The sequence below is a fragment of the Ambystoma mexicanum genome, chromosome 2p, assembly GCF_040938575.1.
Source record: "Ambystoma mexicanum isolate Mex_15411 chromosome 2p, UKY_AmexF1_1, whole genome shotgun sequence".
NCBI lineage: Eukaryota > Metazoa > Chordata > Amphibia > Caudata > Ambystomatidae > Ambystoma > Ambystoma mexicanum.
In genome coordinates this window covers 657,527,380-657,545,122 of record NC_090923.1, presented here as the reverse complement: position 1 = coordinate 657,545,122, position 17,743 = coordinate 657,527,380, and positions in this window count along the sequence as shown.

Below are 17,743 nucleotides of genomic sequence, written 5' to 3'. Positions count from 1 at the left end.
CTCCGGTCCACCATGTGCCATTGAGGCACTTGTATTAGCTATGTAGCGTTCCGAGACATGGAAAGAAGCAGCTCACAGGGACAGACAGCAAGGGACATACTTGGGTGTAGTGCATTTCATTTTCGAGTGGAATTTGCAACATGCACTGCCTACTTTATTTTGGTCATGGTGGTACACGACTTGTTCTGAAGTCATACTTTGCTGTATGCGTCTGTCTGCTTACCCAGGGAACATTGCATGTTGTGTGAATCGTGACACATTGGTGTTCCATTTGCCACGCACCCAGCGGTGCCTGACTTACTGCATTGACTGTGTATGAACCCTCACAGGGTAATGTTACGTATGGGTATGAAGCATCCACACAGGATTGTCTGTTTGTAGAGTAGTTTGTTACTTTGGGGCATATTTGCTGGTGTGTTTGTGTGTTTTGGGCACGCACAGATTATTAACTGTGGCTCTCTTTGCAGCATTGAACTGCTCCTGTTATCGGCCCTGCGAGTGCGCAGGCAGGAGGCCAACACTCACCCCAGAGATTTCTCTTTGACTTCCATTTGAGTAATTTGCTGCTATGTGCATGATGAACAAGTTTGGTCTAATTGTGTATGTGTTAATGTGAGTACTACATTTTTGTGCATTCCCTACTTTCCAGTGTCAATCCTACTCCCCTCTCCTGCCCCTCATTCCGGTTATCCAGTATGCCAATGCCTGTCCCGACTGCATATCCCTGACCCTCCTTCCCCACCGGGGTCTTAGAGGCCTGTGTGAGTTTGACCTTGCAGGCACCCAGACCACGGTGGGGGTGGTTGGTTTGTGCCACTCCTGCACCTGTACACGGGAGCTGTGACAGCACACATCCGTTCGTGGTGCATCATTCTATATTATGTACCACACATGGTACACATCCTGTTGTGACATTGTTTTACTGTGCTACCTTGGTTGTTAACGTCATTGTGGTAGTACTTGGCCTGTGTGGCGTACTGCTACTTCAAGTCATCTACAGGAGGGTGTTCTGGTTTGTTTCCCTGCCTGCAGGCTATTTGCTTGGCTTCTGTGTTGGCCTGCTTTGAGTTCTATTGGATTTGGTGCTTTTGCAAATCAAGGTGGATTCTGAGGGAGCTGGCAACTTTTTACAAACAAGGTGGGAGATGGTGACAAAGGGGAAGGGTGATCCTGTGGCCAGGTGAAATTAAAGGATGAGGCTGAATAACCCAGGTGCAGTTGTTCAGTGGGTCGTGGTGATTTGTGAGGGGGGGTGTTTTGTTGTTGATATTTGCCTTGCCCTGCAGTGTGATGGGCACCCTGACATTGTAATTGTGGTATCCTATGTACATGATGTATTCTGCTGATCAATGCCTGTTCATGTGTTGTGTTTACCTTTCAGGTGTGAGGGGATAGTTGTGGTTTGACATGCTGGGGTGTACACATGGTGAATGTTCACATGTGATGTGTAGAGGACACTGATGGTCACTTGATTGCACATGCATATGTTGAGTGCATGTCCCTACTGACCCACACACTCGCACTATTATCCACTACATGTACAACCACCCTTCCATGTCCGCGTGTACACTCTGTTTGCCTTCTGGTGCCCACTGTGTCCCTGCAGCACATGTTCCATGAACAATTGTGGATCCTGTACATGCCTAATTTGCTTTTTGATGTAGTTTGTCGCTTAGATGTGATGCTCAGGGTGTGCATCACACACAATGGCTGTTCACTGTGCTGTGCACTGAGCAGTGTGTTGCAGGAGGTGGACACGACACACAGAAGCTGCAGTGTTGATTTTGCAATGCACATTGTGCATGTAGACAGGCATTCATTGTTATGTTACAACTACAACTTTTGGAATGCATTTGGGTATGACTTATTTTGCGTGGGGGGTTGTTGGTCAGTGATTTCATCTGATTCCATGTCTGGCATCATTGTCTGTTGCCAATTTACTTTTTTCACATGGCAATGTGTACCTTATTGGTACTGTGTTGGTGTATGGCTATTGCTTGCCATGTCATGTTGTGGTTTGGGAGGGTTTGAGTGACATACCAGTGATAGTCATGGCCTGTTTTGCAGGTCTGTGTGATTCACACCTTCCATGTGTGCCTTTTGATCACACAGGATTGCTTGTGTTTAAGTAGCTAGGGATGCACACAATGTGGCAATTCCATGACAACATTCTCAGGGTGGTAAGGTTGTGACAGTTGACTGTCTCTTTGTCATCATCGATTGTCACCTGGTATGTGCCAGGCCTGTGTACACTCTGCAGGGTTGGGAGTTTAGGTGAAAAATGTGGCCACAAGCTGGGTCCGGTCTGCCTCGCCACGTGCCCTATCCCCACCCATGTGCAGCGCCTGTGACTGTGGTTGGGGGTGTGGGGGCACCACCATGTCCACCGGTACGCCCTGCCGTGTTGCAACATTGTGCAGGACACATGCTGCCACAATGATCCTGCACACTACTGGGGTGCATAGAGTAGCTGGCGCCAGAGCGGTCAAGGGAGCGGAAGCGTGACTTGAGCACTCCAATTGTGCGCTCCAATATGGCCCTGGTTGCAATATGGGCAGCGTTGTATCTTACCTTGGGTGGTGTGGTGGGGTTCCGGATTGGCGTCATCATGTGGTTGCTCAGAGGGTAGGCACTGTCCCCTGGAGAGGTGACAATGGTTGTGATTATTGGGGTTTGTGTATTTGTGTGTGTGTGTGACATGCATGCATGTGCACGGGCATTTGTACTCACCTAGGAGCCATGTGTCGCCATGCTGCCCAGCTTCCAGGGCCCGGCTCAGGGCGGACATTCTGTATATGAAACTGTCATGGGTGGAGCCAGGGTAGCTTGCATAGACAGAGGTGATGATTCCCTTTGCATCGCATACCACCTGTACGTTGATGGAATGCCAGTACTTGCGGTTTCGGTAGATGTGCTCAGTGGCCCTAGGTGGATGTAGGGCCACATGGGTGCAATCTATGGCACTGAGCACTTTGGGGAAGTGTGCCACCCTGTAAAATCCTGGACAACGGCCTGCTTTTCTGTGGGTGTTCTGGGCATGTATATGTGCCTGCAGACCGAGGGGCGCGCTGTCATGATTGCCAAGACCTTGTGTAGGCAGCGTGACTGCGTGGCCTGTGAGACCCCCCCACTATGGCAGTAGTCCGTTGAAAAGACCCAGTGGCCAAAAAATGCAGGACATTGAGTACCTTCTCCAAGGGGCTCAATGCTTGGGAGCAGAGGGTGGGGAATGTAAGGTCATCTTCCCAATCCCTGACCAGGTCTAGGGTGATATGGGGTGGAAACCTATACCTGCCATAGACCTGGTCATCAGGCATCCCAAAAAGGCTTGTCCGTGGTGAAAAAATGCGTGCCCTGGCTATTCTCCTCCTCCTGCGGTGTCCCACGATCAGTGCTGCGACAAATGGGGCATTCATCGTAGCTGTATATACGTGTTTGTTGTTTGCGCACACTTTTATACTGTGCACGGTGACGCTTCCGCCTGCCTCCGTGTGGCAGACGCGTTGACCCTTTTCCTTGTCTTTTGGCATGCGCGGGTTTCCCGTATTCGAATCCATGAATACGGGTTGTTCGCGTGCGTGTGGGCATTCCGTGTAGTTCCATGCAGTACTTCCCTAGTTACGCCTTCTTTTTCATGCGTTATTCCCCATTCTGTGTTACGCCCACTGTTCCGCCCACTTTTGTTGTGTGCGCCGCGCTATGTGCGCTTTTGCTGTGCCCGTAGCGCACGCCGTTTGATGACGTGTGTGCCTGCATGTGCCATGCACGGATTTGGCGCACAACCAGTGGGAAACAAGCACAGCGCCTTCCTTGAATCGCACGTGTGCGTGTGCGCTTGCTTTCTCACGCTTGCGCCACCTTGCGTCTGCTTGCGCTGGGATTTTCGGCGCACGTTTGTTCCATGAATCAGCCCCCTGAAAATCACTGATATATGTTTAATTGTGACTTATGCTGAATTTTTCTCAGAATTTTTTATTAGAGAAAATGTGTTTGTATTCTAACTCTGTTTTCGAAAAATGTTTTGTAGGATGCACTTGTATAAATTGAAAAGTTGTAATATTCAGCCAATCAATAAAATAAAAAAATAAAAAAGTGTGAATTCCTTTGACACCTCCAGCTTCAACTGCCTAGAATCAAAGGGCAGTCATAGCAACCTCTGGGCAAAGCTGACCAGAGCAAGAAATTAGGCTGGGGGGTTGAAAAGACTGCCCAATTTTGGGAACAAAGCCAGCCCATTTGATTGAAAAGACTTTTCATATAAAGACATTTATTTCAGTAATCTAAAGAAGCAGTAATGTAATATTTTGACAGCATGAATGTAATTTATGTGCCATTAAAATAAGATAATGTGGATCTTCCTAGCATGTGGGGGATGCGAGTGGCATTAAAGAGACAGTTCTTGGGAAAGCGTACCTGGTACAGTAATGAAACTCAAATGCAAATATGACTGACATTAATAAGCTTCTGTGTATCCATTTGTAGATTTTTAGGGGAAATATTTTCCATAGAAATTGCCAAAGATTGCCAGAAGGACTAAACAGCATCGTACAAACTTGGGGTTTGGAATAGGATACTTCATGTGAAATATGTTCTTTGCTTATCTCATTTTAATAAGGGTGATGGCTATAAATATAAGGGTTTTGCTTCATAACTGGTTTTGACAAAAGTAACTATGGTATGACAAAGCACCTCATAAAAACACACACACTAAAACTGAGTCACTTTCATCAGTCCAATCTGCTTACAGGGAGGCAGCGACATTTACAGCCTGACCTATCCAATCTTAGAGGTATGTCCAGCTTAGTTCTGCCCACTTAGTAGAAATCCTTTGATGTCATCCGGCCTGAGTAAGGAGGAGACATTCAAAATTCAAGATTTCAAAAATCTGACATTCAAAAATCCAACCCGCAAAATCCAGAGATCCAGACATTCAAAACTCACCCTGCAGGATTCCAGACTCCAGAGCCAGGCAGAACCTCCTATCCAGGCAGAATCACCTATCCAGAATTAAACCCTACAAAAATCCCAATATTTCAGGGAGAAAGGGGGACTGGCTGCTGACCCCTTTTTGTTATTATCCAGTGACCAGACCTGCTTTGCCCAGCTAATGCACCATGTTGTCCACTGGACCAGACCCAGGTTGCCTCGCTGTGTCCCTAGAAGAGAGCCGCCACTGTGCAGTGACCAGACCCCTATCCCGCTGTCCAGAGACCCAACTTGATGTCCAAGCTACCCCATTCAAGTGCTTTTTGTAAGTATCACCCTTCCCCAGTAACCAAAAAGCTGCATCCATGGCTTTGTTACCTTGTATTATGTCCAATCCTATGGAAATCCTATAAATACCCTATTAAATTCTTAAATTGTCAGAATCCTCTGTGTATCCTGTCCTTAGGAAAATCCATGTTAATCTCCATGTGTTGGCGCCATTCTTTCCAAATAATTTCAGTCTGTTGTATAAATCCTTAGTACTATTTGGAATAAATTAATTCATTCCCATATAAAGAGGCACATAGTGTGAATGGGTTAACATTGCATATTAGCCTTCTCGTGGGCAGTGCCTTTCTTTAATAATCTAACCACTAAAAAAATAGTCTCAGTCGAACCTGTCATTTTCCTCTTAAAACCGATTTTTCCCGTGTAACTGCTTTCATTATAAAACCCGATTTACTTCTCCTAAAAAGAATCCCATACTGTCCCCATCCAGAGTCACCCTTTCAATTTAGTATCATACCTGTTATGTGCCTTTGTTTTTCATCACCAAAACTGATTTTCGATTCTGCCTGTTTAGCTCATGTCTGAAGTTGTTTGCCTATTTTAAACCCGTGAAACGAAGCAATTGTAATTTTGCCACGTGTGATTGTTGCTGCACTTTTTTTCCCTTCCAAAGTCGATTTTCTAAACTTTATGCCCGTTGTTAGTAAATTGCCTTGCAGCTTGTACATTTTCTTGCCTCGTTATTACAGCCAGACACATTCTTGTCTTATTCATTCAACCGCACATGAAAAATAACTATTTTGTAATTCAGAGTGCCATTTTGCTCATTTTTCAAGGGAGCGCAATCCGATTTTGGCCCCCCATTCAGGGGTGGTAGGTCAGATTTTCATGCTGATTGTTGCCTAGTGTCCCTGACTCCTTGCTACTCCTCTCCACCCACACAAAACTTGGTTAACAGGGATTTGGGGGAGTGTTGCAGGGGGAATGCCTAACTGTGGTGCTATTAGAAAATACGATCCGAAAAGTAATTTTGCTTTCAACCATTTGTGCATAGGGTATCTGATATTAGACGGTTAAATTAGGTGTATTTTATCATTCTACTGTGTAATTATCACCACATTGGTGATTGCTGCCCTATATTGAATGTGTTTGATTTTTATTCAAAATTAAAAATAAATAAATATTTCATTATTACACACCGTCCTGGTTCATGGTCCATTGCGACACAGGGTGTACGTTATGGGGGTGTGAGACGCATTGGCTGCCTTCTCAAAAATGTAATCTGAATGTAATAAACTTAAACGCGTTTTAATTGTGCGCTGCATCCCTGGCCAGTAAAAAGAATCCTGGTCTGGAGTGTGCTGCATCTTTAAAATCTTTAACATCTCCCCACCGCACCTGAAATACAAGGCGATAATGCAAAAGTTGAAGGAGTCTATCCACTCAGAGAGCTTAAGGCAGCGGCAGGATATAGTAATCCAGCGTATGAACTGCCTGCTTATAGCAGTGATGAAGGTTCGGAGAAAGCTCCAGAGAAGGATGTGATCTCTACAGTCCCACGGGAGAAAGAGAGAAGTGAACGACCAGGCATGACCCTGGATATAGAAAGAGAAATTAAGAGATGGAAAGGAGAGAAAGACAAAACTGACAAGGTTGCACTCATACAAAATGAGTGCATGGGAGGTCAAATATTGCTCAAACTTGATGGAGCAAGCATTGGGGAGGTACGGCAAAAGGAAGATCAGGACAATCAAGATAAAGAAGACAGGGAACGAAAGAAACGATTAAAAGAGGAAGGCCTTAAATGAAAGGACAAAGAAAGACGAAAACAGCTGTATTACGAAGAACAGCTGAGAAAGGAAGAAAGGGCAGAAGAGCAAAGAAAATATGATATTAGTCAGCGAGCGATAGAAGAACGGGATAGGGTAAACAAAAAGAGAGAAGAAGAGGAGGAAGAGAAGTTAAGAGAAAAGAATACAAAGACAAAAGAATGATGAAATAGGAAGGGCAAATGAGAGAAGAGAAATTAAGAGACAGGAGGAAGAAAGGATTAGGGATGAGGCAAAGAATCGAAGGATATTTGATGAGAAAATAGAACGAAAGAGGAGGCAGAGAGCATGTGATATCGATCGCATTGAAAAGGAGTTGAGGAATCCGAATCTGGTATTGGCACAGAAGGACATAGAGGAGTTCTTCTCATCACAAGAGTCAATGCCAGGGTCCTCGAGGGTAAATCTAAAGGAGGAGTTTGAAGCAGAAACGATCAGGGATAGAATTGCAAAAGCATATCACGAAATTAAGGCAAAAGGTGAATTGAAAAATAAAGGGAAAGATTACCAATTTGACGTTTGCCAATCACAAGGCAAGGAGGGAAGTACGTTTAGTTCAGACCACAGAGCTCTGTCTTTTGTCTTTAGACAGGCTAACCTTAAATAGGGATGAGAAAGAGGACAGTCGCACGAGTTGGGGGCAGGAGAAGTCAGACGAAGAAAGGGAACCCTTCTGTGGGGAAGAAGGAGCTAGTGCATGTGGGTGTCACGCTTCCTCCCTGCCACACCATTGGCAGACAACCTTCCAGATTCACATCCACCACCCCTAATCATGCACGCTTCATCCGGCGTGTTCCCCATAACATTCATCGCACTCAGCAACTGAATTACCAAGGACGGCTACGACCTTTCCTACATTGGAATCTGCCATGGCGCTTCTCTCCGGGATGGCACCCGTCCACGGGCACCCGGAGACTACGATCCAGCGCATGGAGTGCTTCCGATCAGGTGACCAAACGCCGGCAACAGGGGGCCAATCACCGGCAACTCCCCGTGCAGCATCAAGGGTCATGTGACGTGGATCCGTGTTTCCCTCGTGACTGCATCACGTGATTAATTCAACACAGTCAAAAGGACAGGGGAAACGCAGAACAAACGCTTCACAGCTACTTTTCGGAGTGCTGCACAGCGTTTTTTGGATCTCGTTTAGAATTCGGACTTCTTTGACCACGGAACGTTTCACGGATTGCTTTTGGTCTCTTCCTCAGGCTCAGGCGAACTTTAATCTTCAGGCTTCACGACCTTTGGCTTTGCACAAACTTTTGAACTTTGGATATTGGACCTTGGCTATTATTTTCTTGGCTTTCGACCCTGGACTGTTAACAGATTGTTTACGGATCATCCACTGGCTACCTGACCTACAGGTGTACTCCATCAAGAGTGCCCACAAGGACCCTTCTGTTTCCCCTAACCCTTTGAGGCATCCTGACCAGCACATTTGGGTAAGCCCTTTAGCTTCTTCCACCATATTGCATTGTGATCACTGTGACTGTCTGCCCTAATCATTTATTGCCTTACAGTGGTCAGGGGGTCCTTCTGGTGTTCCTGGTTCCAGCTTGATGGCACTCCACACCTGTGGCCTCAAGAATTGCATTGGTAGTGATATTATTCTTACCAGTGTGGTACTTGGGGACGGAGGTATCTTCATCTACACGACCATCAAGATCACAACAGACTGTGAAGCCTTTTGGTCGTCCAGATGGATACTTCTGCCGGGGACCCAGTGGGCACTTTAATGCAAGCAGTCACAGCCCTTAGGACTCATATGGCCACAGCTACCACCGCTATTCATCATAACTTGGACGCCTTAAACAGCGTCCAACATCCTTTGCCCGTTGTTGCCGAATTTGGGGACGCTGCCCCCCAGAACCCTGTTCCTCCCACAGCTCCTCCGGCTCCCTCTCTGCCCCCTCCTGTGGTACTCCCTAGCTCCATTCCCCTGGCAGCCCCCGAAAGGTTCCATGGAGACCCTAGGAAATATCACACTTTCTTAAATCAAAGCAAGCTGCATTTCTTGTGCCGGCCCTTGGCATTCCCTGATTCCGTCACTAAGGCAGCTTTTCTACTCTCGCATTTGTCAGGAGTGGCAGCCACTTGGGCGAACCCTTTTTTAGAAAGTGACCATCCTGCCCTATACAACTTTGACCTCTTGGTTAATGAAATGGCAAAAGTCTTCGACACCAGATATAGGGCACAATCCCAGGACTTGGAGCTGTTGGACCTCACTCAGGGCAGACAGACGCTTATAGAGTACATAACCCGCTTTAACCAGCTGTCTGCAGAGACGTCTTGGCCTGAAAACAAAAAGGCGGTTGTATTCTATAGGGGTCTGAGTAGCGCCTTGAAGGATGCCCTCTCAGTCGTCCCATCCCTTCCGACTATTTATTCAGACCTGGTTGCTCTGGCTCTACAGGTGGATGCCCGAAGGACTGAGCGAAGGGCAGAAGCAGGTTTTTCCGGTCATCACACTTCCCCCTCAACTGATCAAACCCCAGAACCCATGCAAGTGGGCGGGATTCGTAGCCCCATTACCCATACTGAACGGGAACGTAGACGTACTGACAATGCTTGTTTCTACTGTGGCATCAGCGGCCACTACGAATCCGAGTTTTCAGAAGGCTCGCCCCTGAGATCGGGGGTACGGGCGAGCATTCCACTAACCCCCTCTGATATCGCTTTTGGTCCCATTAAACCACTGGTGGTCCAGGCTATGCTGATCCCAGCCCGGGAACGCATGCATTCGGTTCACATTGTTATCGATTCAGGTGCCACCGGCTGTTTTATTGACATCACACTGGCTCAACAACTTAACCTACCATTGATCACCAAAGAACGTCCTGAACCAGTACAGGCCGTAGACGGTACTTCCCTCGCTTCCGGCCCCATCAAGCATCAGACTGCTCCTTTGGAAGTCGTAATCCAAGGTACCCACAGAGAAACATTAACCTTTGATCTGATCACTACCCCTCAGTTTGGGATTATCCTCGGGATACCATGGCTGAAACAACACAACCCCCTGATCAACTGGAGTAAAGGACAAGTGTTTTTCGAATCCGAGGTCTGTCAGCATTTTTGCCTGGTAGAGTCGGAATCTTTGTCCAGTCCCGCAAGAGTACTAGGAGCCTTGGCTTCCCTAACCTTGGAAGACGGTACCCCCACAACCACTGCCACTTTATCTCATACTGTTGGGGCTGTCACAGCCGGGATACCCTCAGTATACCAGGACTTCCACATGGTGTTTGATAAAGCCTCAGCAGAGGGCCTACCGCCTCACAGGCCGTATGACTGCCCCATCGACTTAATACCGGGAGCTCCGGTACCGAGGGGCCGCATATACTCACTGTCCCAATCAGAAGAACAGGCCCTGAAGGATTACATCTAACAGGCCTTACGGTTAGGTCACAGCCGCCCCTCTTCTTCCCCAGCAGCAAGTCCCATTTTCTTTGTTCCGAAGAAAGAAGGTGACCTGCGCCCTTGCGTCGATTATCAGTGGCTAAATTCCATCACCATTAAGAACAGATACCCCATCCCGCTCATTTCCACGCTGTTGGACAGACTGTCTCACACATCTATCTACACAAAACTAGATTTACGTGGGGCTTACAATCTGATCCGTATGCGAGAAGGGGACGAGTGGAAGACGGCGTTCTGCTCCCGACAAGGACTGTATGAATATACAGTGATGCCATTTGGGCTTTGCAACGCCCCAGCCACCTTCCAACATTTCATAAACAATTTGTTCAGTGATATTCTAGATGTATATGTAGTGGTCTATCTAGATGATATCCTGATCTTCTCCCCCACTCTGGAAGAGCATGTCATTCACGCCAGAGAAGTCCTGTCCCGCCTCAAAAAGAACGCACTCTTTGCTAAACCTGAAAAATGTCTGTTTCACGCCACCGAAGTTGAGTTCTTAGGATTCCATATAACACCCGGGGGTCTCTCCATGAACCAATCTAAGGTCCGCGCTATCACGGACTGGCACGTCCCTGTTACACTCAAACAGCTGCAGTCTTTTCTTGGTTTCGCGAACTTCTACCGGCGTTTTATCGCTGGTTTCTCCTCCATTGTTGCGCCTTTGACTGCACTAACCAGCCCTCTGGTCCACTATCACTGGACACCGGAACATCAAACGGCGTTTGATACCTTGAAGGAGAGGTTCACCACTGCCCCTGTTCTTCAGCACCCCGATCCTGAACGCCCTTTTGTTTTGGAAGCAGACGCTTCATCGTTTGCATTAGGGGCAGTTCTCTCTCAAACCTGCCCTACCACGGGTCGACTGCACCCGGTAGCTTTCCATTCACGGAAGTTCACTTCATCCGAAGTGCACTATACCGTGACAGAGAAGGAACTATTGGCCATTAAAGACGCTATGCAGACATGGCGGCATCATCTTCTAGGGGCTAAGCACCAAACTACCATTTATTCCGACCACAAGAATCTACAGGATCTGGCTTCCCTGAAATGCATGAATAGCCGTCAAGTACACTGGCATCTGTTTTTTGCTGCATACGATTTTGTAATAAAGCACCAACCCGGGGTGGTTCATGGTAAAGCAGATGCTCTGTCCCGCTCCCCAGGGGGGGAATCCCTTCCTTTGTTCCCAGATACCTTGCTAGGAGAAGACCATGTTATCTGTGCCTGCACACCCTCACCGTCCATGTTAACCACCATACGCCACTGGGTTGTTCACAAAAGTCATGCAGTCAGTGAATGGGATCTTATAGTTCAGGACGGCTTGCCGTTTATACATGGGAAACTATTCTTGCCCACAAGTGACACGCGCACCCAGGCTCTGAACTGGTCGCATGACGCTGCGATCAATGGCCATCCGGGACAACGCCGTACTCTGGATCTATTGAAACGGTGGTGTTGGTGGCCATCGATGAGACGGGATGTAGAGAGTTACGTGAATACCTGCTCAGTATGTGCCCAATGTATATCCCGAAGGGGTCGCCCTCTAGGTCTACTTCAACCACTACTCATACCCCCGAAGCCATGGCACACGGTTTCGATGAACCTGATTACGGACTTACCCCGCATACAGGGGTACGACACCATTTGGGTGGTGGTGGAATCTTATACCAAGATGGCCCATTTCGTGCCCTGCACAGGGATTCCCACAGCACCAGCACTGGCCCGATTGTTTTTCAAATCCATCTTCTGTCTCTTTGGCCTGCCACAGGTTATAGTGTCTGACCGGGGTACCCAGTTCACTTCTCGTTTTTTTGGCGGGCTTTGACCAAGTTGCTGGGCATTGATGTGCATTTCTCTTCCGCTTACCACCCTGAGAGTGATGGTCAGACAGAAAGGGTGAACCAATCCATAGAACAGTACTTGCGATGCCTTACCCTCCAATATCAGGACACATGGCTAAATCTCTTGCACCTGGCAGAATTCGCCTATAACAATGCTCTACACTCTTCAACAGGCTTCTCCCCTTTCTATTGCCTTTATGGCCAACATCCTCGTACCCTTCCTTTCCCAGATTTCAAGCCTATGGCCACCCATGCTGCCAATGCCTGTGCTCGCGATCTAGTCACTGTTCACGCCCAAACCCTTGTCCATTTGCGGGAATCTCAAGTCTCCATGACGAAAGCGGCCGACAAGAAACGGTTGGTTGCTCCGGAGTATCGGGTGGGGGATCGGGTGTGGTTGTCTTCCAGGCATTTACATATTCCTGGTTCCCGTAAGCTGCTCCCTCGCTTAGTCGGTCCTTACCGGATCTCCAAAGTCATTAACTCAGTGGCTTTTCGCCTCTCGGTTCCCGTCTCATGACGGATCCACCCAGTGTTTCACTCTTCCCTGCTCAAGCCCTGCCCTGCTCCTACCCGTATCATTACACCACCTGCTCCTGTTTCAGTGTCATCCCCTGACGTGTTTGAGGTCAGTGCCATCTTGGGTTCCCGTCTCTGTAGGGGTCAGTTGCAGTGCCTGGTGGACTGGCTGGGGTATGGTCCTGAGGATCGCTCTTGGGTTTCCTCTCGGGATGTACGGGCCCTGCTTTTGGTTGCTCGTTTTCATCGGGACCATCCTTCCAGCCCACGGGGTCGTGGTCCGTTGGGGGGGGACTCTGTCATGCCTCCTCCCTGCCGCAACATTGCCAGACAACCTTCCAGATTCACATCCACCACCCCTAACCATTCATCCGGTGTGTTCCCCATAACATTCAACGCACTCAGCAACTGAATTACCAAGGACGGCTACGACCTTTCCTACATTGGAATCGGCCATGGCGCTTCTCTCCGGGACGGCACCCGTCCACGGGCGCCCGGAGACTACGATCCAGCGCACGGAGTGCTTCCGATCAAGTGACCAAACGCTGGCAACAGGCGGCCAATCGCCGGCAGACTCCCCGTGCAGCGTCGAGGGTCACGTGACGTGGATCCGCGTTTCCCTCATGACCGTATCACGTGATTAATTCAACACAGTCAAAAGGACAGGGGAAATGCAGAACAAACGCTTCACAGCTGCTTTTCGAAGTGCTGCACGGCGTTTTTTGGATCTCGTTTAGAATTTGGACTTCTTTGACCACGGAACGTTTCACGGATTGCTTTTGGTCTCTTCCTCAGGCTCAGGTGAACTTTAATCTTCAGGCTTCACGACCTTTGGCTTTGCACAAACTTTTGAACTTTGGATATTGGACCTTGGCTATTGTTTTCCTGGCTTTCGACCCTGGACTGTTAACGGATTGTTTACGGATCATCCACTGGCTACCTGACCTACAGGTGTACTCCTTCAAGAGTGCCCACAAGGACCCTTCTGTTTCCCCTAACCCTTTGAGGCATCCTGACCAGCACATTTGGGTAAGCCCTTTAGCTTCTTCCACCATATTGCATTGTGATCATTGTGACTGTCTGCCCTAATCATTTATTGCCTTACAGTGGTCAGGGGGTCCTTCCGGTGTTCCTGGTTCCAGCTTGACGGCACTCCACACCTGTGGCCTCAAGAATTGCATTGGTAGTGATATTATTCTTACCAGTGTGGTACTTGGGGACGGAGGTATCTTCATCTACACGAGCATCAAGATCACAACAGTGGGTTTGGGGAATGTTTATTAACAGTTAAAGAGGTTAGATGGTCGGACCTAGACCTACCTAAACCGAGGACACCATATTCAGTGGTGCGGCTAGGTCGACCCAAAGGACGATCCCAGAGTGTGTGGGGTGAATCACCTCCGTACGTGAATAGATTAAGGTCATTACCGGGGAGAAGGCGAACAGGAACCATCATCCCTACTATGGATAGGCAAACAATGGAAGCTGATTGCAATGTTGGGATTTCGCAGTTTCCTTTATTAGAGAAAGGAGTGGCCAGACCACAATATATTCTGTGGCCTAAGATCGATAAGGACAATTTAAGATGCAAATTGCCCAGTTTAACATTGGGTGCCGGAAAATGGATTCATGAGTTAGAAAAGATGACAGGTGGTAACACATTAGCCATAGGGGACATTAAAGGTCTCCTAGCTACTATCATTGGGGAAAGAGCTGATGACATTTGATCAAGGGCAGGATACGAAGGAGTTACTGCACAGAACACAGCACATGATGGAGCGCATTCTAATCATTGTAGAGATACAGTCTGGAAAGCGCTTAGAGTACAGTATTCTGGTAAGTCGGATATGGGAGCTATAATGGCACGAAAGATGCAGGAAGGGGAGGATCCGCTTGCTTATATTAAACATTTCCAAGAGCAGTGGTCTTTGGAAACACTGGAGCCGTGGGGGAAATCTATACTGGTATTCTGTCATATTTGCCAGAGCAGGTACAGAGACAGCTCAAGAAGCTGGTGGGTATGGGAGCAATGCCATGGACAGAAATATAGCTGACCATTGTGCACCATTGCCGACTATTGCAAGAGAAGAATAAAAAGAAAGAGGATACTAGAAAAATCGAGGAAGCCAAACTAGTGTAGAAGAGGTTATCAAAATATGCTGTTGAAGGGGCAATGTTAACTAGTAGAGAAGGGCTAAGATCACAACAAACTACAGGTATGTCGCTGGTGAATAACCAATGGCAGCTGCAGCAAGGAGGAAATGGATTTATGTCAAGAGGTAGAAGAGGCTTCCGTGGGCGAGGCGTCTTTCAAAATAATCAAGGAAGTTTTCAGAATGATCAAGGAAGCAACCAAGGCATGCAGGATGGGCAAGTCAGAAGATTTACTCCTCTGTGTTGGACATGTGGAATGACAGGGCACATAGCATGAACATGTGGGAACCAAGGATAAATACAAAATGGACAATTCTCGCGAGGGGGGAACAGTTTATCCTCCAGCATATAGCCTGAAAGGTAGAGATGGGTCTGCCCAAGATAAGACAGTATATCAGACACAAGTACCACGAGCACAGCAAACTTTGCAGTTCCAGCAAGCATCATTGGGTCCACCACAAGGACAATCAGAGCACGCACCCACGCAGATACAGCAGAGCTCAAACACAGGACAATTGCTTACTCCCGGGGTAGGAGGAGTCACCGTCGAGGGTGGGAATCCCTTCACAGGTACAGGGATAAGCATCTACCTGCAATAGGACAGCTCACTGGGGAACTTGATGTGTTCAGTGCTATCTGTGACGCCTGATCCTAATGAGGAACCTAGGGTTGACATTGTAGAGGAAGAGCCAAGTACTCCCCCTCCAAATGCCCCGCCCATATTACCTATATAATGGGAACCAAAGTTTGTGACGTATCGGAACAGCTGAACCAACAAAGAGCAGAGCGTGGATTCTGTGCAGTACCCATAAGAGTACCAATACCTAACAGAGTTTGGGAGGTAAAATACCCATTGAGGAAACCGTACCTGCACGCAAGACAATATGATGGTCATCTGAATGAAATTCCTGAAGAAGCAGAGAAACTGAAAGGAAAGGATGAATGGTGACAGCACTAGAAAGAAATGACACACACAGAAGAGATGCAGGGATTAGAGAATGCAGATATTCTATAAGGCATCAAGAGGGCTACAAGGATAAGTGACATCTTGGGTTCAAGGTGAAGAAGCCTATAGCATTAAAACAGATGAAGATATTAAGCCATTTTACACGGTTACAGATGCAATTGAAACGCAACCAGCAAAGTGATTGTGAAGCTAGCTCTAAGCTTATAATAGATAGACCGCGGCAAGCGCCAAAATATATATACATATATACCTCTACAGATGCATATGGACAAAGAAAAGATGGATGTTTCCCCTTTACGTTATAAAGCAGTACTGAACATGAACATGGACAAACAAGGCCTCACTCCAGTGTGTTACAGGCAAAAGCAATTTTAATTACAAATGAATCCCAGAAGAAGGAGGTGGATGAGCCAGGATGCCAAAAGTCTTATCAAACAGGACTTGGCTGACATTGGATACAAATTCTGTGAAGAAACAAGAGGCTCCTGTCCAGGAAGCTTGAGCAAAACAAAGTATGCCGGAGGACTATTAAAAAAGAATATTAAATACACAAAAAGCTCTATTTCATGGTGTCCAGTCACATGGTAAGAAGAAATTGGACGATCGAGGTGGTCACACCTATGCACGAAGGCCGGCTGTGCCCACACTCCCTTAAAATTCTCAGAGCAAAAAAACAAACCGAAGACCAAACTTTAAAGCACTAATTGACACTGGACTGAGGTGATGGTGGATTGCTATAATAATTGGTGGGAAGCTAGTTTCGTAATGAGCCCACTAGTACCTGGATGTTCAGTCTGCGTGCTGCTAAACGTGGATGGAAAAGTACTGATGAAGGTTAGAAGCCAACCAATTGTAGAGGACCGTGTAATCAAGGGTCCTATAGTTTGTATAGCCAATTGAATGTTGTGTATTTAGTGAGGTTCATAGTAGCAACGTTTAGGGAGGACTTAGTTGCCCCACCTGATGTTAAGCACCCTATCACTTTCTTTCACTGTTCTATACTGATATGGAACATATGCTTAGACATTCATTTAGAACCAATCACTCCCTTCGATAGGTTTTTGTAGTTTGCCACATAGGTAGTGACCTAGGTCAACATCAATGATGACGATTTTATGCAATATAACCTCAGTTTCTACTAAGATATTTAGAGTAAGAGGATCGTACGACTGCTGATGTATAATTGTTAATAAAACGGACTCCCCTTTTGCCAAACTACCCGAGTCATTTTGTTTATTGATATAATAAAATCTGCATCCCCATCCATCTCCATGGTATTGCTACTCATCTTAAAGAGCTGGTAGACCCAGTTCAATGTCACAATAGGAGGCAAATCTGTTTTATTTTTAGTAGTAACTGGAGCAACTCTCTCATGTATACAAGAGGGAAACATTTAGTCAGGAAATACCATGAATGCTCAAGGTTTCACAGGAGCTTCAATTACAGTTCCTTTTACTGAAACATTGCTGTTTTCCATTGGAGAATGTGACATGTCTGTTCGATTATTATATTCAAAACAGACGCCAGTTAATATACTGGGTTGGGATTCAATGACGAAGTTCTGTATGACAATCTATTCCACTGATGAAGGAATAGTGTGTTCTACACCAGGAATACACTATTTAAATGTAAGTGAATTTATTATAGCAATAACAGGGCAAATAGCCATGCGTATTTTGTTGACATGGCTACCTGGACTAGTGGGTAAGGTAATGAGAATACCTGATGAGTTTCGACGACGAAGCCAGGCCATCGAGAACAGTGATTTCCATTGAGGAAGGGTGCAGGTTAAGTGACATCAC